The sequence below is a fragment of the Ovis canadensis genome, chromosome 1 (assembly GCF_042477335.2).
Source record: "Ovis canadensis isolate MfBH-ARS-UI-01 breed Bighorn chromosome 1, ARS-UI_OviCan_v2, whole genome shotgun sequence".
NCBI lineage: Eukaryota > Metazoa > Chordata > Mammalia > Artiodactyla > Bovidae > Ovis > Ovis canadensis.
In genome coordinates, this window is record NC_091245.1 from 247,751,157 (window position 1) to 247,775,121 (window position 23,965).

General features: G+C 39.1%; 1 long non-coding RNA gene across 1 annotated transcript in view; it reads right to left on the reverse strand.

Annotated features, from left to right (window-relative positions):
- LOC138425363 (uncharacterized) overlaps window positions 1-23,427 on the reverse strand; it is a 75,194-nt gene extending 51,767 nt beyond the window's left edge. Inside the window, exon 1 of the long non-coding RNA XR_011251188.1 lies at window positions 23,295-23,427. This is a non-coding gene — a long non-coding RNA (uncharacterized lncRNA). The remainder of the gene's footprint in view (window positions 1-23,294) is intronic.
- Window positions 23,428-23,965: the final 538 nt, after the last annotated feature.

A 23,965-nucleotide genomic window follows, 5' to 3' on the forward strand; every position in this document is an offset into this window, starting at 1 on the left:
CCATTATCATAAGTGGGAGAGACGGCATGCTGCCCCCAGCTTCCACAACCATGTCAATTTACTCCTTGACAAAAATCGTTGACACGTTTAGAGAAGTAATGTAATGACCAAGAATGTCATAGGGATAATTTCAAGACAATAAGTGGATTATTTTCTCATCTCTAATGAAAGCTAGGGATGGAAAGAATTGGGATTCATAATCCTGAAAATAAAGTACTATTTAGAAGTCAGGAGTAGATTTCTCTAAGCCCTGACTCCATATAGAAATAACCCTGGACAAAAGATGTCTCTGCTTTCAACTATCTGTCATCTATTGGCCAGTTTATTACTTCTGAATGGTGAAGCATCACAGATCTCTGGGGGCATATCCAGCTCATTTACATAGGCCAGTTATCCCAGACTCAGTGGTCTCATGTTAAACTAGCAAATAGCAAGAAGAAAATGAATCCTTTCCACACACAGTTCAGAGCTATATTTTTTCATGTTGATATCTTGCAGAGAATGCTACTTCCCAGTTTTATTCTAGATGCCTAATGTTAGGCTGCATCAGTCAAATCACATTATATCGAGTTACAGAGCAGGTCAGCACAAATGTCTGTGTTCAAAGATGTCTCTGACTTCCTGCCAAGTCATTTGGCACCACTCAAGTTGTCATCAATTTGAATTACTTGTAGATCATTTCAGGAGATATTAAGATAATTATTGGTTGTTCTCATAAGGGTAGGAAGCCAACAAAGCACTCACCAAACCTCTGCATCCATCTATAAATTGAGAGACAGACACTTTATATCTTAAAGCAATATAATTCATGTCATGTTAGTATATGCACCATTTCAGTTTATATTCTATCATTCCACTCTTAAATTATAAAATATATTTGGATAACATGTCCAGTTGATATGAGCATGCATACAGCCTTATTGAGTCTAACATATTTTTCTCTTAGTGCTGAATTTTTCCACTAAAGAGTTATTAGAGGATAAATGGCATCTGACCATGCTACATTCAAGAAACAATTGAAATTAGGAATAAAAATTTACCTTTTTAAAAGAAATATGCACACAACTGATATTACAGAAATACTCTCCATTTATGGTATATTACACTCCAAAATTTCATTCAAAGGATAGTTGCCTAAAATAACATTCTACTTGGAAACAATACAATTATGGGCCCCACAACTTGGTTATACTGCATCAATACCTATCAATAGCAATGTACCATATCAATAATAACGTGCGCATGTTCAGTCATTCAGTTGTGTCCAGCTCTTTGCTACCCCCTATGAACTGTAGCCTGCTAGGCTCCTCTGTTCACGGAATTTCCCAGGCAAGAATACTGGAATCGCCATTTCCTACTACAGAATATCTTCCTAACCCAGGGATTGAACCTGCATCATCAACGATAATGCTTACTTACAATATCAGTGCTGTGAAGAAAGTCATTCTATCCTAGAGGAAGCTCTAAGACCTCATTTCTGGGCATGCTGTTCTAGCAGGAAAAAAACCCTCAACCTCTGTCCCTTCTTTATTGATTTCTCAAGATGCCAGAGGTAAGAAAGACAATAAAGTATCTTAATTATCCCCAGAAAAAGAAGCTCAAGAGAAATAGAATGGTGATTACCTTCTGTTAAAGGTGGTCCATATTCCTAAGTCAGGCACTTTTACATGACAAATGGAAATGATATGTAACTGGTTAATTCTTTTGCCAACTTCAACACTTACTCCACAGCTTCTCCCTCTATCCACTTTGAATTTTATTTTCCTATCTCTTCTCTTCTGATTGTTTATTCCAGTTTATCAAGGAGAGGCTATGTGATAGTTGAAAGCACAGGCTAGAGTCAGACCATCTGGGCTGAAAATATGACTCCATACTGGAAGACAATTCTTCATGTGTCTCTCACATTTCTACACATCCTTTCAGCAGAGGTACTAATGGCCTTCATTCTGGATTAATTTTTCAGAGTTGTTGTATAGCAAACAACCTTTGACAACAGAGATGGTCCAAGTGTCTCTGGAGCAGGGGGAATATTATTTGTTGCCCAATATAATAATGTCTCTACCTGGAGCAATCATTGGACAAGTTTGTGTGTAACCCATTAAGAAGTTAGGGATCTCATAAACTTGGGGTTCCTCCACTGTGAGGCAAACACATAGCATCCAGCTGGGTCTGCCTGCACATTGCCTCCTTGGGACTTGAGGGACAAGAGTAACAGACAGGAGCCTGAAATTCATGCTACCTGGATTTTTAAACCAGGAGTGTTGTGTCTTTTGCAGGCATCCATGAAACTATGAGGGGTTAACATGCTAACTTACAATTTGGGTAAAAACCTCAGACCTGACACTCTGCCACTTAACCGGCATGTGACCTTGGAAATGAACCTTTGGTTTTCACATCTGAAAAACGAGGTTAACAACAGTCCTTATCTTGCAGGACTGCTAGATGTTTAAATAAGATTAACACCCAAGAAATATTTAGCATAGTTCCTGGAACTGTAAATGCTCACAAGTAAGTTAACTAGTGTTGATTTTTACTCTTTGTGTTTTTCCTGACATTTTTGGCTTTATATATACATTTTTCTCTTTTTATATGTACAATTCATCTTTTTGGAGTACTGTGCATATTCATTTTTTTCTTTTGTTTTAACCATGTGAGAATTTGTATGGTAATGGAAGGTTAAAGCACTCATAAAATACAACAGAACCTGGGAATTATATATCTAATCACCACCCAGAGATTTGCGAAGGAGCTTACTGCTTTGTTCTCACAGCTCAAAGCTATGGGTTTAACTCTAGATATATATCAGCAGGTAAGTTGCTGTCTAGTAGAGAAAATTCCCAAACACATAAAATTAAAGCAACTTACTCTGGCGCCCCAGGCAATGACAGTTTCTCCATATTCTCCCAGGTGATAGTAATGCTTAGCTAAGTTGAAAACTACTGTTCTGGTAAAAAGGTTTGTCTGTCTTGTCTATGAGGAGCCCTGGCTGGAAGCACCTGGAGAGCTTTCACAAATACATATGGATGCCTGAGCCCCACCCAGAAAAATTCTGATTTAATTGGCTTATGTGAGATTCTGGCATCCCTAGAGTTAAAAACTCCCCAGGTGGTTTCAATTTATAGACAACGTTCTAAACAAAATAGCAGCAAGAAACTAAAGGCTTCTCTTTTTAAATATTTCAAGGAGGTAGAACAGAGGATGAAACGACATCATGAAAAGCTGAAGGAATGAATCCTCTTTTTCTCATGCTTCAAAATTTGTAACATCCAAAGTCAAGCTTAAATGCTTACAAAATTTTAAGTTCAAATCAACTGGCTTTGCTCTTGAGATAATCAAAGTGGTCCTGCATTGCTTTTCCAACACAACAACTATATTGTGACACATTGTAATGTAAGCATTGTATATTTCAATGTTGATGAGTCAAACAATTTCTGTAGCCAAATATGCTATAGACATTAGTCAGACAGGTTGCATAGGCAAGTCTGTAGTTGATCCTCATGATTTGGGAAGGTTATGTCTGTTCTGAATGAAGGCCTCTTTGTTTTTTTCATCAGCATGTTTCACTCATATGTTTGTAAAACATGATACTATCCAAGGGAGGAAAGTCAAAACAGGATTGTTACTGAATTATCTGCAGAATAAACAGTTTCACCTAAAACAGCATTTTTAGACCACCCATAGACAAGGATTTTACAGGGATCCTTCAAGTTAAAATAAGAATATTTAAAACATAATAAGTATGGTTTAAAAGCAAATGCAGTCTAAAAATGAACTTGCAGAAACAATTTTGAAAAAAAATTAAATTTTTTTAAATTAAAAATTTGACTGGTGAGCAACCTCATAATTCTCTCCCCCCCAAAATAAAAATATAATGCTCAAGACAAATTAATCAGTATTTCATTTTATTTCTTCCTTATGTCATTGAAAGGGATAGGGTGTTAGTATTTGAACACTTTCTTCTGTACATGTTAGGTACTTTACCAACATCATTTCATTGTCACGCACACAACAGCCCTATGAGGTATTATTATTGAGGCTCGTGGAGGTTAAAGTACTTTAACCACTCTATGAGAAGAAGGTAAGAGTGGACCTCATCAGTCTCATGTAGAAATCTCACTCTTTCCCATTACATCTCTTGGCATTAACCAAGAACTGAACACAGGTCCCTAATGAAGGTATTATAGACTGAATTGTGTCCCTACAAAATTCATATTTTGAAGCCCCTAACGCCTAATGTGACTGCATTTGGAGATGAAGCCTTTAAGGAGGTAATTAAGGTTAATTGACACCGTAAGTGTGGAGCCCAGATGTGCTGAGACTGATGTGCTCACAGGAAGCAGAGACACAATATACTCACAGACATAGAGAACAGATTTGTGGTTGTCAAGGGGGAGGGGGATGGAGGAGGGAGAGATTTGAAGTTTGGGACTAGCAGGTGCAAACTATTAAATTTAGAATGGATAAACAACATTGTCCTCCTATAAAGCACAGGTAACTATATTTGATATCCTCTGATAAGCCCTAATGGAAAAAGAATATGAAGAAGAATATATATATATATATTCCCTGGTGGCTCAGAGGTTAAAGCATCTGCCTCTAACACGGGAGACCTGGGTCCCTGGGTCGGGAAGATCCCCTGGAGAAGAAAATGGCAACCCACTCCAGTATTCTTGCCTAGAGAATTCCATGGACGGAGGAGCCTTGTGGGCTACAGTCCATGGGGTCACAAAGAGTCGGACACAACTGAGCGACTTAACTTATATATAGTTGAATCACTTTGCTCTTCAGTAGAAATTAACATTGTAAATCAACTATACTTCAATAAAATTTTTACAAAATTCTTTAAAATGCGAACAAACATACAAAAAGGATGAGACACCAGAGATCTCTTTCTCTCCATAAGTGCACAAAAAAGAAGTTATCTTAAGACATAGTGAGATTGGTGGCCATCTATAAGCCAAGAAGAGGGCTCTATCTAAAGACCAACTATGTTGGCATCTTGATCTTGGACTTCTAGCCTCTAGAATTTTGAGAAAGTAAATTTCTGTCATTTAAACCACCTAGATATTCTGTATGGTAGCAAGAAAAAACTAGTACAGAAAGGAATGATTTTGAAATTCATGTATAATTTCACTACATATGTCTGGAATCATAAACTTTGAATAGTAAAGAAATCCCTGGACCAGGAGTTGGAAGATCTTATACCATCTCTCAACACAGCAGCCAGTGAATGTGGGCATGCCAAAAATTCTTTGAGCCCCAGTTTACTCATTTATAAAACTGAGATTTTACTACTGCTCAGCCCTCCAAGTTATTGTGAAGATGGACATAATACTCGTGCTTTATAAACTGTAAAGAACTAAACAACCACAAGGAAATGTTGTTGTTCAGTTTCTAAGTCGTGTCTGACTCCCTTTGACCCCATGGACTGTAGCACACCAGGTTACTCTGTCCTCCACTATCTCCCAGAGTTTGCTTAAAATTCATGTCCATTGAGTTGATGAAGCTATCTAACCATCCCATCCTCTGCTGCCCTCTTCTCCTTTTGTCTTCAATCTTTGCCAGCATCAGGGGCTTTTCCAATGAACTGGCTCTTTGTATAAGGTGGCCAAAGCTTTGGAGCTTCAGTTTCAGCAACAGTCCTTCCAATGAACATACAGGGTTGATTTCCTTTAGGAATGACTGGTGTAATTTTGCAGTCCAAGAGACTCTCAAGTGTCTTCTAGAGCACCAAAATTCAAAAGCATCAATTCTTCAGCGCTTAGCCTTCTTTATGGACCAACTCACATCCATACAGGACTACTGGAAAACCATAGCTTTGACTATATGGACCGTTGTTGGGAAAGTGATGCAAGTAAAATATGACAGGTACCAAAAAAATATCAATTTCCTTCAAACAGATGTGGAAAATGTTTATAGTACCAAGGCATTGAGTAGATCTAACGCTCAGACTAAATTTCAAACAGCCTGTCCTAACACATAAAATTTAAATTTCTCTGTCAAGTGATTACCCCACTCCTTGGATAGAACCCAGAAGACCTCTTAGGGTTCCTTGATTGAGTAGCTGAAAATGGGCACTTAAAACTCCTCATTATACATCACCAGCTTTTATATTCCCTCATTCACTTTCCTTTCAAAGTAATTCTCTCCTACCTGTAGTATATTTCAGTTTTTTTTCCCCCCCTAAATACCTAGGAATCAAAAGATCCTCATTCTTATCCCATGTCAGCCACATTCTAGCTATAGATACCAGCATATTTAACCCCTGTAGATATAGTTTCTTCATCTAGAAAATTAACATGTAGAGCTATGTTTATGGTCATGAGGTAAAATACAGGAAGCTCTGTTAAATTTGAGTTTCAGATGAAAAAAAATTTTTTTTAATAAGTATGCTCGGTATTTTTAATTGCTAAATTTGACAACCCTGGCTGAATAACTTCTTGGGTCTTGTGTGATATAATTTGAAATTATGTAAACAATGACAGTAACTGAATTATTGAAAGTTTTCTCTGTGTCAGGCATATTTGTCTTCAACATCTATTATTCAACTTAATCCTCTACAAAAACCCTATAAGAGGGTGTGAGTCAGAAGGAGCACAGGCCATAAGACTGCCTCACTGCTGACACCAGTTGAAAGTTCAGAATCCTCAAGACAACTTTTAGTTTCACTCATTCACTAGTTACAGTTTATTATAAACTAAATACTACAGATTAGGGAATTCCCTGATGGGCCAATGGTTAGGAGTCTATGCTTTCACTGAAGGGGTCAGGGTTGGATTCCTGATCAGGGAACTAAAATCCTGCACAGTGAGACCAAAATAATAATAATAATAATATGGATTAAAATCAACCAAGGGCTTGACATGTATACCTACTATGAAATAGATAACCTATGCTATGCATAGGTTCACTATTCTACTCAATATTCTGTAACAACTTGAATGAGAAAAGAATTGATAAAAGAATAGATACACATATATTTACAACTGAATCACTTTGTTGAGCACTTGAAATTAACACAACATTGTTAATCAACTATGCTTCAACATAAAATAAAAATTAAAGATCAGCCAATGAAAGAGGTGCATAGAGCCAAGTCTAGGATGGTCCAAAGCTTCCACAGGTCCTCTCCATGGAGCTGTGGGTGGTGTTATCTCCTCCTGACGATGATGGGTGAATGTATACATGGAGCATTGCCAACCTGGAATGCTCACTTGAACTCTGGAATCTTTACTGGGGCTCCATCAGTGACTGTCCACATAGCTAGCATCAGTTTCCAGTCCCTTCAGAGGTCAAAGTAATAGCATGGAATTCAACATCATCACCATAAATCACATTAGCAGACCTTCTGGCAAGGCTCAAAGCCCCTGGGTAAACAAAGACATCCTTATCAGGCAGGACATTCTAAGGACTTACATATAATCTCCAATACTTAGGCAAAGGTCAGACCACTCTTTGTGCAAAGTTGAATTTTTTTCATAGCAGCTCTCATTTTAAGAATAAGAAAACAAAAACTGAAGTATGAGGTCAAATGACTTACCCATGGCTGTATAAGTAGTAGCAGAGATGGGGTTCAAACTCAGGCTTTATGCTTTTAAGCACTGAACTGTTGTGTTTGATCCATAGGAAGACCCAGAACAAGTCCCCATAACTGGTCCATCCTCCAGCTATTGCTACTTTCAAACCAAGCTGTTAACCCCTTTGAAATCAAGCCTAATCCAAGTCACGTTATAAGTGAAGTCACTCAGTCATGTCTGACTCTTTGCGACCCCATAGACTGTAGCCTACTAGGCTCCTCCATCCATGGGATTTTCTAGGCAATAGTACTGGAGTGGGTTTCCTTCTCTGGGGGATCTTCCTGACCCAGGGATCGAACCTGGGTCTCCCACATTGTAGACAGACGCTTTACCATCTGAGCCACCAGGGAAGTCCTATTTACAATAAAAGCCTTGTTTCAATTCTGTGATTTCTTAACCAGGATAACAGCCAAAGTGATTTTTGTTTATGACTGAAAAAGTATAGCACCCCAACTTTGTCGAGTAACACCACAAATGTTGAGCATCCCATATTCTGGGCAGTGCACAATGGTGTTACTCTACTCGAGTTAATGTTAGTCATGAGAGGTATTCCTTCACTGTATAATTTCTGAATGGTCAATGTGCTGTTCTTGTTCAGATCCTCAATCTCCACCTCTCCCCAGGCCCCCCACCTTCTTCATCCCTCTTGCCCTCTCCTTAAGGTAGGTGATCCTCCTGGATATTTGCTGGTTTTCTCTTTTATGCCTTATATTCAGGTTTCCTGGGTGAGAAAAAGGTTTCTAGGTTGTGCTTAGGAGAAAAACAGGCAAAGCCAGATTTAGTTTGATGTTCTCTTGGCCTATTTAGCATTAAATCAAAAGAGAAAATAATTCCTCAAGGTTCAGCTGAGTTATCAGAACTGCCTAAATTCAAAGACCAAAGCCATTGTCAATTCTGTTTGTGCTGCCACTATATTCTCATTTTTATTTTTTGTTTATCTCAAATGGTGACTTCCTGAGAAGAAAAAAAATAGTTTCTATTTAAGAATTCATATCTGTGCTGTGTGTGCTAAGTCACTTCAGTCATGCAACTCTTGTCTGACCCTACAGACTATAGCCAGTCAGGCTCCTCTGTCTGTGTGATTCTACAGGCAAGAATGCTGGGGGCTGCCATGTCCTTCTCCAGGGGATCTTCCCAACCCAGGGATCGAACCTGCATCTCTCATGTTTCCTGCATTGACAGGCAGGTTCTTTACCACTAGCACCACCTGGGAAGCCCCAAGAATTCATATCTATTTTGCCAAAATAACATCATCATTAACACCCAATAGTTACCACTTACATACACCATGCTACCAAAAGAGTAGAGGAAACTAAGGATCAGAGAAGCTATGTGAGGAGGTCAGAGTCACACAGCAAGTCAACAACCAAGTCAGAACTAGAACAAGTGTTTCCTAATTTAGAATTCAACAAAGGCTATGCCACCTCCTACAAAGAGAGTCTTTGCTTTAGGTAGAAGATCAAGCAAAAGATAACAAAGGGAGATAAGTTGGTACTCAACCAAATATATGAAGTAACTCAAAGTTTTATAGCTTAGGAAAGATTTTCTGAAACCAGTAGAAGATTTTAAGTTTCTTGCTATTGTTTATCTGTATTTGTCTTTAGACAATTTAATTTATTATTTTATCATTGTTTGGGTTAATTTTTTTTTTATTTTATTAGTCGGTTTTTATTTTGAGGTCTGTTTAAGGGGTAAGAGGTATGAAATTTGAGGTGGGGAAATTAGAGAATGAAGAGGCTAGTTTCTTTTTGCTTTGAAATAGTCTCACAATGTATTACTACATAAGGGTAATACTAACAAATGTTAAAACACAGGTGAACCAAGAATATCAATTAATTAGTCTCCAATATCACCAATCAGTCCAGATGCTCACCATAGCTTATGGTTTAAAGAAATGAGACACTAGTGCACACTGGCTGAATGTCAATGTTCACAAGTCATAGCCCTAGTTTTTGTTGAGCACTGTTATAGAGTGAATGCTTGTGTCCACCCAGAATCATATATTGAAATTGAAACCCCCAGAGTATTCATTTAAGTAGGTGTGGTCTTTGGGAGATGATTAGGTTATAAAGACAGAGTGCTTGTGAATGAGATTGGTGCCTTATAAAAAAGAGCCCAGAGAGCTTTATCATCTGAAGACACACCAAGAAGATGGCCGATTATGAACTAGGAAACAGGCTCTCAGCAGAAATTGAATCCACGAGCACCTTAGCCTTGGACTTCCCAGACTCCAGAAATGTAAGAAATAAATAGCTGTTTAAGCCACCAGTGCATGGAATTTTTGTTATAATAGCCCAAACAGATTAATCAAGCACTTACTTTGAACCAGTCACTATTTTACAAACACATTATAATACTTAGTCCTCCTGAAACAGGAGGAAAGGGACTATTTGCAAGGGACTAGGAAAGGGACAGGAGGAAAGGGACCTTTGAAAGAATGCCATAGCCAGAGAACATGACATAAACTGATTAGAACCAAATGGGTCCAATATGGTGGACAAGTTGACTTCCACTAGAATTTGAGTATCAGTATTTGCTCACTGCAGCATGTCAGCAAACTAAATAACACACCCATGGGCACCACGGCAGTTCCAAGGTGAACCGGCAAAGACCAGAAAGTGGGCAGTGGCCCAGCTCCTGGAAATCTCTGCCCCTTCCCCAAAATAGTTAGAATGATCCTCCCATTCATTAGCTTATAAAATCACCCAGACCTTAAAAGCTAACCACATCATATTTCAAGGCCACTCTCACCTTCTGAGGTGACACACACTCTGTCTGTGGAGTGTGTTTCTCCCAAGGCCTCTCACCTTTTGAGATGGCCCACACTAAATAAATTTAAAGAATAATGGAATGAAATTCCACTAAATGGAATTTAAAGAATATTTCTTTCTAAATAAATCCACTACTTGCCTATCACTTTGCCTCAGTGAACTCTTTCTATGATGAGGCATCAAGAACCTGAGTTTCATTAAATTCTGAAACCAGGTATGTGATCTCAGTTGGAAGACAGTGGCTTTTGACTGTGTTTGAGTCCCAGCATATGGGTTCAATCCTGGTATGAATTACAGTTTCACTCCCAACATCCTTTTTTACAGATAAGAAGACTGATTTTGAGAAAGGTTAAATAACTGCCCTATATTTTACAGCTATAAATGGGAAAAGTGTGAATTTGTGTCTAGTTTCTGCAACTTCAAAACTCATACCATTAAGCCATGACATTGCCCCATAATATGATGACATAGTAAGATGTATTGGCTATTCTTAAGGATATTATTGTCTGGAGAGTTTGGCTTGGTTCATTTTAATTTGGTTAAACTTAGTTTGGTTTTAAGCCAATCGTTCCAAAAGGAAATTTGGGGAATCATCATTTTGACTTAAACTACTTTATCTGTTTTGGCTCAAAGCAAAAATGTTTCAGCACATTTACCTTGTCAACAGAAATTCTATAGATACAATTTCACATAATAAAAAAATTTAATAATTAAATAAATTATAATTAGCCATGGTAAAGTACTTATCATCTGTAAAACGCTGACTAGCATTCAGTCTATTAATTTTCTCACACTTCTGCAATAATTTTCACAGGTGGTTGACAAGTGAACTCCAGAGTGAAGAAAATGGTCATGGAAGAGCTATGCTTCATGGGAAAAAGCACCCCCAAATCAAAATAAGTCCTCGTGCACCTGACGCTTTACAAAGGCCACACAGAGTAGAAATGACACATTGATCTTCCTTCTGCACTGAATTCAACAGGACCCAGATCCACAGGGCAGAGACAGAGGTCAAGGCAGCACTTCCCCTATAGGTGTTGGGGAAACCCACTACTCAGGAAAGTGACCATTCCAACAAGTGGGTAAATAGAAAGGCTAATTACCATATGACCCAGCTGTCCTACTACGGGCATATGTCCTGAGAAAACCATAATTATACAAGACGCATGTACTCTAATGTTCACTGCAGCACTATTTATAATAGCCAAGACATGGAAGCAACCTAAATGTCCATCAACAGATAAATGGATAAAGAAGCTATGGTAACTATCCACAATGGAATATTGCTCATCCATAAAAAGAATGAAATTGAGTCAGTTGTAGTGAGGTGGATGAACCTAGAATCTGTCATACAGAGTGAAGTAAGTTAGAAAGAGAAAAGTAAATATTGTATATTAACACACACATATATATATGTATATATATGGAATGTAGAAAAATAGTACTGATGAACTATTCGCAAGGAAGGAAGAGAGACACAGAGCACAGACCGTGGACACAGCAGAGGAAGGAAAGGAAAGGACAAACTGAGAGAGTAGCACTGAAACGTACATTCAGTTTAGTCGCTCAGTCCTGTCCAACTCTTTGCGACCCCATGAATTGCAACACACCAGGCCTCCCTGTCCATCATCAACTCCCGGAGTTCACTCAGACTCGCGTCCATAGAGTTGGTGATGCCATCCATCCATCTCATCCTATGTCGTCCCCTTCTCCTCCTGCCTCCAATCCCTCCCAGCATCAGAGTCTTTTCCAAAGTCATCTCTTCGCATGAGGTGGCCAAAGTACTGGAGTTTCAGCGTTAGCATCATTCCTTCCAAAGAAATCCCAGGGCTGATCCCCTTCAAAATGGACTGGTTGAATCTCCATGCAGTCCAAGGGACTCTCAAGAGTCTTCTCCAACACCACAGTTCAAAAGCATCAATTCTTCAGCACTCTGCCCTCTTCATAGTCCAACTCTCACATCCATACATGACCACAGGAAAAACCATAGCCTTGACTAGACGGACCTTAGTCGGCAAATAATGTCTCTGCTTTTGAATATGCAATCTAGGTTGGTCACAACATGGCTGCAGTCACCATCTGCAGTGATTTTGGAGCCCCAGAAAAATAAAGTCTGACTGTGTTTCCACTCTTTCCCCATCTATTTCCCATGAAGTGATGGGACCAGATGCCATGATCTTCATTTTCTGAATGTTGAGCTTTAAGCCAACTTTTGACTCTCCTCTTTCACTGTCATTAAGAGGCTTTCTAGTTCCTCCTCACTTTCTGCCATAAGGGTGGTGTTATCTGCATATCTGAGGTTATTGATATTTCTCCCAGCAATCTTGATTCCAGCTTGTGCTTCTTCCAGTCCAGCGTTTCTCATGATGTACTCTGCATATAAGTTAAATAAGCAGGGTGACAATATACAGCCATGACTTACTCCTTTTCCTATTTGGAACCAGTCTGTTGTTCCATGTCCAGTTCAAACTGTTGCTTCCTGACCTGCATACAGATTTCTCAAGAGGCAAGTCAGGTGGTCTGGTATTCCCATCTCTTTCAGAATTTTCCACAGTTTATTGTGATCCACACAGTCAAAGGCTTTGGCATAGTCAATAAAGCAGAAATAGATGTTTTTCTGGAACTCTCTTGCTTTTTCCATGATCCAGCGGATGTTGGCATTTTGATCTGTGGTTCCTCTGCCTTTTCTAAAACCAGCTTGAACACCAGGAAATTAACAGTTCACGTATTGCTGAAGCCTGGCTTGGAGAATTTTGAGCATTACTTTACTAGCATGTGAGATGACTGCAATTGTGCAGTAGTTTGAGCATTCTTTGGCATTGACTTTCTTTGGAATTGGAATGAAAACTGAGCTTTTCCAGTCCTGTGGCCACTGCTGAGTTTTCCAAACTTGCTGGCATATTGAGTGCAGCACCTTCACAGCATCATCTTTCAGGATTTGAAACAGCTCAGCTGGAATTCCATCACCTCCACTAGCTTTGTTCATAGTGATGCTTTCTAAGGCCCACTTGAATTCACATTCCAAGATGTCTGGCTCTCGATGAGTAATCACACCATCATGATTATCATGGTCGTGAAGATCTTTTTTGTACAGTTCTTCCATGTATTCTTGCCACCTCTTCTTAATATCTTCTGCTTCTGTTAGGTCCATACCATTTTTTTCCTTTATCAAGCCCATCTTTGCATGAAATGTTCCCTTGGTATCTCTGATTTTCTTGAAAAGATCTCTAGTCTTTCCCATCCTGTTCTTTTCCTCTATTTCTTTGCATTGATCACTGAAGAAGGCTTTCTTATCTCTTCTTGCTATTCTTTGGAACTCTGCATTCAGATGTTTATATCTTTCCTTTTCTCTTTGCTTTTCTCTTCTCTTCTTTTCACAGCTATTTGTAAGGCCTCCCCAGATAGCCATTTTGCTTTTTTGCATTTCTTTTCCATGGGGATGGTCTTGATCCCTGTCTCATGTACTGTGTCACAAACCTCCATCCATAGTTCATCAGGCACTCTATCTATCAGATCTAGTCCCTTAAATCTATTTTTCACTTCCACTGTATAGTCATAAGGGATTCGATTTAGGTCATACCTGAATGGTCTAGTGGTTTTCCCTACTTTCTTCAATTTAAGTCTGAATTTGTCAATAAGGAGTCCATGATCTAAGCCACAGTCAGCTCTCAGTCTTATTTTTGCTGACTGTATACAGCTTCTCCATCTTTGGCTGCAAAGAATATAATCAATCTGATTTCAGTGTTGACCATCTGGTGATGTCCATGTGTAGAGTCTTCTCTTGTGTTGTTGGAAGGGGGTGTTTGCTATGACCAGTACATTTTGTTGGCAAAACTCTGTTAGTCTTTGCCCTGCTTCATTTCGCATTCCAAGGCCAAATTTGCCTGTTACTGCAGGTATTTCTTGACTTCCTACTTTTGCATTCCAGTCCCCTATAATGAAAATAACATCTTTTTTGGGTGTTAGTTCTAAAAGGTCTTGTAGGTCTTCATAAAACTATTCAACTTCAGCTTCTTCAGTGTTACTGGTTGGGGCATAGACTTGGATAACTGGGATGTTGAATGGTTTGCCTTGGAAACGAACAGAGATCATTCTGTCATTTTTGTGATTGCATCCAAGTACTGTATTTCGGACTCTTGTTGACCACGATGGCTACTCCATTTCTTCTGAGGGATTCCCGCCCGCAGTAGTAGATATAATGGTCATCTGAATTAAATTCACCCATTTCAGTCCATTTTAGTTAGCTGATTCCTAGAGTGTCAACGTTCACCCTTGCCATCTCTTGTTTGACCACTTCCAATTTGCCTTGATTCATGGACCTGACATTCCAGGTTCCTATGCAATATTGCTCTTTACAGCATCAGACCTTGCTTCTATCACTAGTCCCATCCACAGCTGGGTATTGTTTTTGCTTTGGCTCCATCCCTTCATTCTTTCTGGAGTTATTTCTCCACTGATCTCTAGTAGCATATTGGGCACCTACTGACCTGGGGAGTTCCTCTTTTGGTATCCTATCATTCTGCCTTTTCATACTGTTCATGGGCTTCTCAAGGCAAGAATACTGAAGTGGTTTGCCATTCCCTTCTCCAGTGGACCACATTCTGTCAGACCTCTCCACCATGACCCGCCCGTCTTGGGTTGCCCCGCAGGCATGGCTTGGTTTCATTGAGTTAGACAAGGCTGTGGTCCTAGTGTGATTAGATTGAGTAGTTTTCTGTGAGTATGGTTTCAGTGTGTCTGCCCTCTGATGCCCTCTTGCAACATCTACTGTCTTACTTGGGTTTCTCTTATCTTGGGCATGGGGTATCTCTTCACGGCTGCTCCAGCAAAGCATAGCCACTGCTCCTTACCTTGGACGAGCGGTATCTCCCTACCGCCGCCGTTCCTGACCTTCAACATGGGATGGCTCCTCTAGGCCCTCCTGTGCCCGTGCAGCCACTACTCCTTGGGTTGCTCTTCCTGGCTGCTGCCCCGGCCTCAGGCAAAGGTGTGTCCTCAGGGCCACTGCCCCTGGCCTCGGGCGTGAGGTGGCTTCTCCTGGCCGCCCCTGGCCTTGGACACAGGGTAGCTCCTCTCGGCCACCGCCCAACATACATTACCAGATGAAAATAGACAGCTAGTGGGAAACCACTGTATAATACAGGGAGCTCAACCTGGGGTGCTCTGTGATGACCTAGAGGAGCAGGATGTAAGGGTAAGAGGAGGCTCAGGATGGAGAGAAAGTATGTATACTCATGGCCGATTCAAGTTTTTGTAGAGCAGGAACTAGCACAGCATTGTCAAGCAATTATCTCCTAACTTAAAAAAAAAATAGGAGGGCTAAACAGCACCAAAATAAAAAGCATTATTTAAACTTAACATTAAATATAGAAACAGGTTAAAGAATTGCTAAGAAGAACCAGTTTGACTTTGAAGAGACTTTTTGGTGGAAGAACAAATCCATGTTTCTTCGCTGGTTAGACATAGCCAATGCCTGCTATTCCTCGAGGATGCTGAAGCCATTATAGAAAAAAGAAGTGCTGAGAGTCAGCAATAGATCAAAGAACTAACCTGGGGATGAGAAAATATTATTAATTACACCTCCATAACAATCCTGAAAGCTGTTGATAAAAATCTAAGTCAAGTGTTGAATGGTACTTTCTTTTCCCATTATTAGCATAGACAGTCATTTGCCTGAAATCCAAGAAGAAAAATAGTAAAATATGTGTACACCATCATCTGTGTGGCACTAAGTCAGATATCTAGGCCTTTGAATTGGGCAGTTGGGAAGCAGTTACCAAAAGTAAAAGAGTCCCTTTGCTGTTCACCTGAAACGGCCACCACATTGTTAGCTATACCCCAATACAAAATAAAAAGTTTAAAGTAAAAAAAAGAAGTAAAAGATCACAAAGTACTGGATATATGAAGGTGTCATCAGCAATCACTCATCCAGCATCCATATTTGGAGTGGTAGGTGTTAACAGATTGAATTGTAGTACAAACCCAAAGACCAAAGTCCACAAATCATCTGTGTGCCAGTCTTACAGGAACACTGTGTTCACACATAAAATCACCTAGTAAATGTTCGTCGTAATCTGTGCTCCAGAGCCTAAGTGCCACCAAGAGTGGGTAGACTAGGTTCCATGATGAATCGAGGTTTGTTCCTGAGAACATCTGTTGGCTGTGATATTTCTATGGCTCCTGAGGGAATCTAGAATATTTCCTTTTAATCACCAACTAAATCAGATGAGCATATTATGAAGCAAGTACCCGATTGGCTATTTTATGCAAATAGGCCACCTACAATTCCTTCCAAAGGTTTTCCAAATCAGAGTCCAATCTAGTAATCAGTACAAAATTGGTCCAGATAAGGATAATTGTGGTGAATTTTCATCAAATAAATAGCAGTGGTTAAAATTCTAGGCCAATTTGCTGCTGGTATTCGTATATGGCAAGTAAGCAGATTTAGAGAATTGGGGTTGAAGATAAAGTGAGCTTCTTCATTTAAGGGACAGAACTCACACCAATCAAATTCCCCAGAGATTGCCTCCAGCTGCTACAGTAACCCCCGATCCAATCAGAAAGAAAGTTTAGCGGCTCCCAGTCCCCATCTGGACTTCAAGATGGAAGCCAGTGATCAGAAGTAAGCATACTATAGATTGGAGACCCCTGGAGTTGGATTAATTTATTTTGGAAATAGCTGATAGGTTTTGAAAAGAGAACCAAAATTTAGAGCGCTGGTTTCACTGTGTGCGTGGCAGCAGTCCTACTTAAGCAGGAATGGCTTCACGCCTGCCATAGTGGCTGACATTAAAGCTGTCATTTAGTTAAAGGGCACTAACCTATTGGGAGAGAATGTGGCATCGGAAGAAACCAGAGCAGAGCACTACTTGTGGGCAAGAGTAGTGCATCTTTGCGGGCGGAGGTAGGGCAGGGAAAAAGAGAGGGGCAGAGTACAGACATTTCAGCAGATCGGAGAGGCCTATATCCAACACCACCCCATGTTAACCATGGAGAAGTTGCTTAAACTGGGGGAGTTAGATAGACACAAAAGTCAGTAACTTCATTTTAATTATTTAAATGATGAAACATTTGTTTTTCAAAAATAAATAATATTACATCTTTGAAATGTAAACTCTAACTTCAGCTGAATTTCTGTACTAAATATCTGGAGGGTATTTTACCTTTGTATATCATTTCTCTTAGTGTAATAATTTTGTTTCCTTTTGTTCAGCTCACCTTTCCCCATTCCTAATTCAATTTTTCAGTAATTAATATTAAAGGCCTGTAATTAATTTCTTCACATTTTCTATTATACATTATGTTCATAAAATAGCAGATTACAGGAATCCTGACAAAATGGCTGAAAAATAACAGTTAAAATGACAAAGCTTCCACAATGGAATGTTCTAAGAAAGTCATTTTATTTTAGATAATATTTTAGAAAATTTCTTTCTTGAATTATTTCTATTCATGTTCAATTGCTAAGTCATGTCTGACTCTTTTCAACCCCATGAACTGAAGCATGCCACTATTCTTCACTATCTTGCAGTTCCCCAGATTCATATCCATTGAGTCAGTGATGCTATGAGGCTATTTTTAAAAGCTAAAATACATATATGCCTTATAATCTTATTACCTTACTACCTTTACCTGTAGATTTCAATAAAATTAAGGATGAGTTTTAAAGACATTTGTAAATCTCTGCATAATATTTTGCTGAATGGATGGACTGTGGATGTGGCAGAATACTGGAACTCTTGGTACCAGCACCTATGTGTTTCTGCTCATTCCCAGATGTCCTTGAAGTTAGGTTAGTGATATTCCAGTCAGTGGACTGTAGATGAGAATGATGTATATCACTCTTAAGCCTCTCCCTCAAATCTCCCCTCTGCTCTCCCTTCCTTCTTCTCTCAGCTGGATAGAGAGGAACAAGCTAAAGAGGCAGGAATCAGAAAGAATCTGCACCACTGAAAAAACAGTGTTGTTTACCAAACAGTGTCCACCAGGCTGTGTTGTTTTATAAAAAGCCATTTACCAAATACCTGATTGTATGGTGACATGAGCAAGAATTAAAACTTTATTCTTTATGTCATGAGAGTGGTTGTATGTTACATTCTCAAATTACCCTCATTGGTGACTAACCCACCGTAACATTTTATCTTCCAGACATGTTGGTTCTGTGGTTGTCATGGAAGTGCACTGCTCACACCTCTACAAGAGGAACAGGCAGCATAGTTAATTGGCAGCTTCAGGCACTGTTCCTCAGCTCTGTCCTGGTGCTCACAGCCAGGCCAGGCTGCTTCTGGACTGCTCGCTCCCAGTCAGCAGCTGAGCACATGGTGCAAACTACAGCTGGGTTAATCCAAGAACCCTACAACCTTTGTTCAAGTTATGTATACTCCCCACCAGTATAGCTGAGGCTTTCTAAGACTGCACTACAATCTGAAGGCTCTTCCAATCTCTGTTCCCTCTTCTTTATCTTTCACAGATTTGTCCAATAAATCTCACATGTATAATCTCATCTTCACATCATCTTTCTGTAAGATACAAACCAACTTAGGTTACGCCAGAATTGTCACCATTATATATAAAATTTAATGAAAATATTTATGCATGCTTCCTGAATTTCAGATAAAATTCTTAAATGAGATTCTTCAGTAAGCAAAATGAACATTTTATAACTCCTGGCACAGGCTGCCAAATAGGTTTCAAATTGTTACAAATTACTCTAGTTTCAACAAAAAGTGGTTATATCAAATCCTCAGCAAAATTAAAGATTATCACTTACAAAAATAAAACCTTTTTGCTCATTAGGAGGGTACAAATCATCATTCACAGCTGTTTTGTTACACACATATCAAACCAAAAACACTTGAGCATAATTGTAGAGATTTGTACATAAATTGTATTTCCTTTGTTAGAATTATATTTATGTATTTTATCCATTTACTTTTTGTAGATCTTACTTTTTGTGGTATTTATTTTTATTCACTAAAAGTCCTAGTTCCTTTATTTCCTTTAAAAAAAAAAAAAACTCAGGAAACTTAAACAGGGGCTCTGTATCAGCCTTAGAGGGGTGGGATGGTGAGGGAGATGGGAGGGAGGTTCAAAAGGGAGGGGATATACATACCTATGGCTGATTCCTGTTGAGGTTGACAGAAAACAAAAAAATTCTGTAAAGCACTTATCCTTCAACAAAAAATAAATAAATTTAAAAAATAATAAAGATACCAAAAACCCCTCTAATTTTAAATATAGAATAACTAAATAGAAAATGTTTCCTTGTAAGTACATCAATGCTACATGCAGCTAATGATAAAACATGAACTGTTTTTAAATAACACTCTTCCAATGTGTTACCAGCTCCTCTCTTACCAGAATGTCAACATTTATTGGTTGGCAAATTTTAAATGTTAACAATGAAATATGTGATGAATTAGCTATGTGGAAAAAACAGAAACTTCTGCTAAAGATACTCAGGAAAATGTCATATCTCTTCTTAAATAAATTTTGTTTTCTTTTTCTCAGTATGGTACTGTTGACTGTCCTTTACCCATCTTTCATGTCTCCAAGGAATAAAATCAGTGGTGATTATTCTTTAACTGTATCTTCAAAACAAAATATCACAAGGAAAAAAGATCAAATTTTTATACAAAGTCTCTATGAACAACTGAATATAAATAAACACACACACACACACACACACACAAGTCCTAAAGTTGACATACAAAAGTAAAGAAAATGATGTTACATAAACCTTTGTAGGTACCACCAAGCTTAAGAAATGAACATTTCAGATCATATCAAATCCCTGTCTAAAATCTCCTCGATCTCTTTCCTCTCCAATCCCCTCAAATTCGGCCACTATTTATGACCACTACTATAAACTCCATGTTTATCAATTTTACTCTTGCTTTGCTTCATTTTTATAATTTTATCTATTTTTGGCCATGTTGGTTCTTTGTTTCTACGTGGGCTTTCCTCTAGTTGCAGCAAGTGGGAGCTTCTCTCTGGTTGCTGTGTGAGGCTTTCTCGCTGCGGTGGCTTCTCTTATGTGAAGCACAGGCTCCCAGAGCACATGGCTCAGTAGCTGCGGTTCCTGGGCTGTAGAGCGCAGGCTCAGTAGTTGGGGCACATGAGCTTGGCTGCTCCGAGCCATGTGGGACCCCCCCCCAAGATCAAGGACCCCCATGTCCCCTGCACTGACAGGTGGACTCTTCACCACTGAGCCACCTGGGAAGCCCCCTTACCTTTGCTTTTACACTTGTAGTACGTACTGTCAGGAATCAATACAAAATATACATTGCTTTGGATTATTTAAATTTTATGTAAATTGTATCATATCCTACATAGCCTATACAACTTCTTGACCTCAAAGACATATCTTTGAGATTTCTTTATCTTGGTTGGTTCATTTTTACTGTTGGATAGAACCTTTCTACTCCAGGTAGTGTCTGTGGACAAGCAGTATCACATTACCTGGGAGTCTGTTAAAAATGTGGAATCTTGGGACCCACTTCAGACCTAAAGGATTAGAACCCACATTTTAACAAGATTCTTGCATAATAGAGATGTACACTCAAGTCTGATAAATACTGTCATTGAATTCCTCAGTGTTAAAACCTCACACTCTATTCTCTGCAAATGGACATTTAAACTTTTCTAAAATTTTAATATGCTGATTTGATATTTTGCTCCTTTTATGCTTTTAGGAAAACTTTCCCATCAACAGAACCTTAAATTTTTCATAACTGGTTCCCATTTAGGCATGTAAATAATTTCCTGAGAGGGTGGCTCTTTATTCCAGGATTAGGTAGACTAGTAACATGTATAATTTGTTCAACAGCCCTCAATGTGCAAGTCATGTCACATTTATTTGCTTGGACTAAACTGACTAAAATTCTGTATCTGTTCACCAAGGCTCACTAGACATCCAATATCATAAATTTTCATGGTTTCCTCACTCTCACATCCATTTTACTAGAACCTCAAACTGTTAAGAATGAGGCATCTAATTATCAGTCCATCTGGTGGCTGATGAGGCTGTTCCCTGACCAGGTCCACAGAATCCTTCCAAAGCTCTGTGGCTCTTCTCCCTCTGCTCCAAGCCTCACCAGGCACACTTCACTGAGTTCAGTGGACATGCCCCCTTACTCCCAGGCAGGCATTCACTTCAAGATCCTGCCACCTCTCAGTGCCCTCATCGACTCACTTGCAACCCTTTTGTGTTCCTTCTGTGTTTGATCCATCAACCTCTTGGATAGAGAAATTACGCCGTGAAAACACAATGTACCAACAGAGTTCTCTCCTGCTCTTTGGGTCATGCCTAAAACTCCCTTTTCTTCACAAAAATCTGTTAATCCTCTCTTGGGAACAAGGAGAGCTCAAACCTTGGGAAGAAACCCAATTTAAGTCCTCTTGTTTCTAAAGAAAGAACATACATCATAAAAAAATAACACAAGATGCCAATTAATTTCTCATAACAATCTATTACAAGCTTAACATTTGCTAAAGTTAAAGGATCTAATTCAGGGTAAACCAACCAAGTTCTCTTTAGGACTGATTGTCCTTAGCACTGAGTCACTATAATCTTTTAAACTCATCTCCGCCACCTCAACGCCTCCCCTTTTATAAATTAAGAATTTGGCCCCAGAGAGTAAAAATACTTACAAAATCTTGACCTGAGTCCAAAGTTTGCTGTGGAGATGATGAAGCCAGAATTCCTCTGGGAAACATCACTTATGAAATGGTCTCATGAATTCTATGCAGCATGAGTCCGGTAGGATTCACTTTCTTGGGACCACCATGGGGATTCACTCAAAAATGCTACTCATGCAATGCAGCTACATTCTCACAACCAATCTCTATTACCAATGAGTTACAGGACAAATTATAAATAAATAAAACCTGGCAAGGTAGAAACAGATCAGAGAAATTGGTGGTATTTACAGATTGCTTAAAGGTAGAATCTAGTAATAAGTCAGCAATTATTAAAGACTTCCTAAAGTGGATACAGCTAGTGGAAGGTAGGGATGGAAAAACTCCATGAGTCTGGCTACCCAGGCAACTCAGTTCAATATACATGTTCATGACCCATAAGGTGCAAGTGTTTCATGCTTTATTTCATTCAATCCATAGCATCATCCTATAGGATAATACATGATCATCATGATATATATAAGTAAGCTAGACCTTGCATTTTTAAAAAGAGAGTTATATACCTAGCAAGTAGCAGAATTGAGTTTGCTCCAGGTGAGACTTCTGGTGGCAGATGCAGTTCTTTTCCTCATATATCTCACCAAATAGCCAATAAAAGTTCCAGGCCGTTTAGACCTCTAGACTTACCAGCCCCAAAGAAGTCATATTAATAATAATCATCTAGAACATCCTCTCTTTTAGCCCTTTTCTGCCCAGGTTGGATTCCATCCACCTGAAAATCTACAGTATTTCTAGGAGATTTTCTTTGAAAAATGTATGTTTCTATCTGGGCACAAATTCTCAAATGTTCCTTCCTGCCAGGTATATATTGGGTATTGTCAGGTCAGAAGGGCACCACCGTTTCTCATCAGATATTCACTGAGCATTTTCACCAGCGAACCAGAGAACTCAAGATTCTAGACTTGGATTTTGTTCTGTTGTATTATAGCATATCTATATGCTATACATTATATACATACATATATATACAACACACACATATATACATATACTATAGCATATACATAGAGATATGTATATCTCTCTTTTTCTCTCTCTCCTTCCCCACTCCTGTCCTCCATTCTGTTTCAGAAATATCCATGTAAAGCTATTAATACTTCATTCACAGGTTTTATAGTGAAATTTCTCATCACCATTTTTACTGACGACGTCTTTGTTCTTTGTTCAAGTCCTTGGTCACCGCAGTACTTGAGTACAAGTTAAAGGAGGGCTCAGATAAATCAGTTATCACTCAAATTCCTCTCACCTGTATGATGTTCAACAGTCAGGCTTCTTGAACCCAGATTCTTCCTCACTGAGGATCCCCATGTAAAGCGGCTTCTGGACATCCCACCCTCCAGCGTTTGCCAGGCATGCCTCAGTCCCATCTGAAGCCAGTCCTAGGAAAGCCCACAAAGACAAACAAAGGAGCAAATATTTGTTGAGTTCTTTCCCTAAGTCCTGAGTCAAGTGTTGTTTATATTACTTATCCTTCTCATAAACCTGTAGGTATCTATTATTATTTTCATTTTAATATAAAGAAACTGAGACTCAGAAACTTTAAGCTGCCTGAGATCATACAGAGCATAAGTACATTATCATTATTTGACCTCAGGCCCTTCTTTCTCTGAAACCCATTGCTATAGGTTTACGTCCTTCCAAAATGTGTATGTTGAAGCTCTAACTCCCAGTGTGACTATATCTGGAGATAGGGTCTTTAGGAGATATTTTGTTGTTGTTTAGTCCCTAAGTTGTGCCTGACTCTTTTGAGACCCCATGGACTGTGGCCCACCAGGCTCCTCTCTCCATAGGATTTCCCAGGGAAGAATACTGGAGGGAGTTGCCATTTCCTTCTCCAGGGGATCAAAGCTACATCTTTGGCTTTGCAAGTGAATTCTTTACTGCTGAGCCACCAGGGAAGCCCCCTTTAGGAGGTAA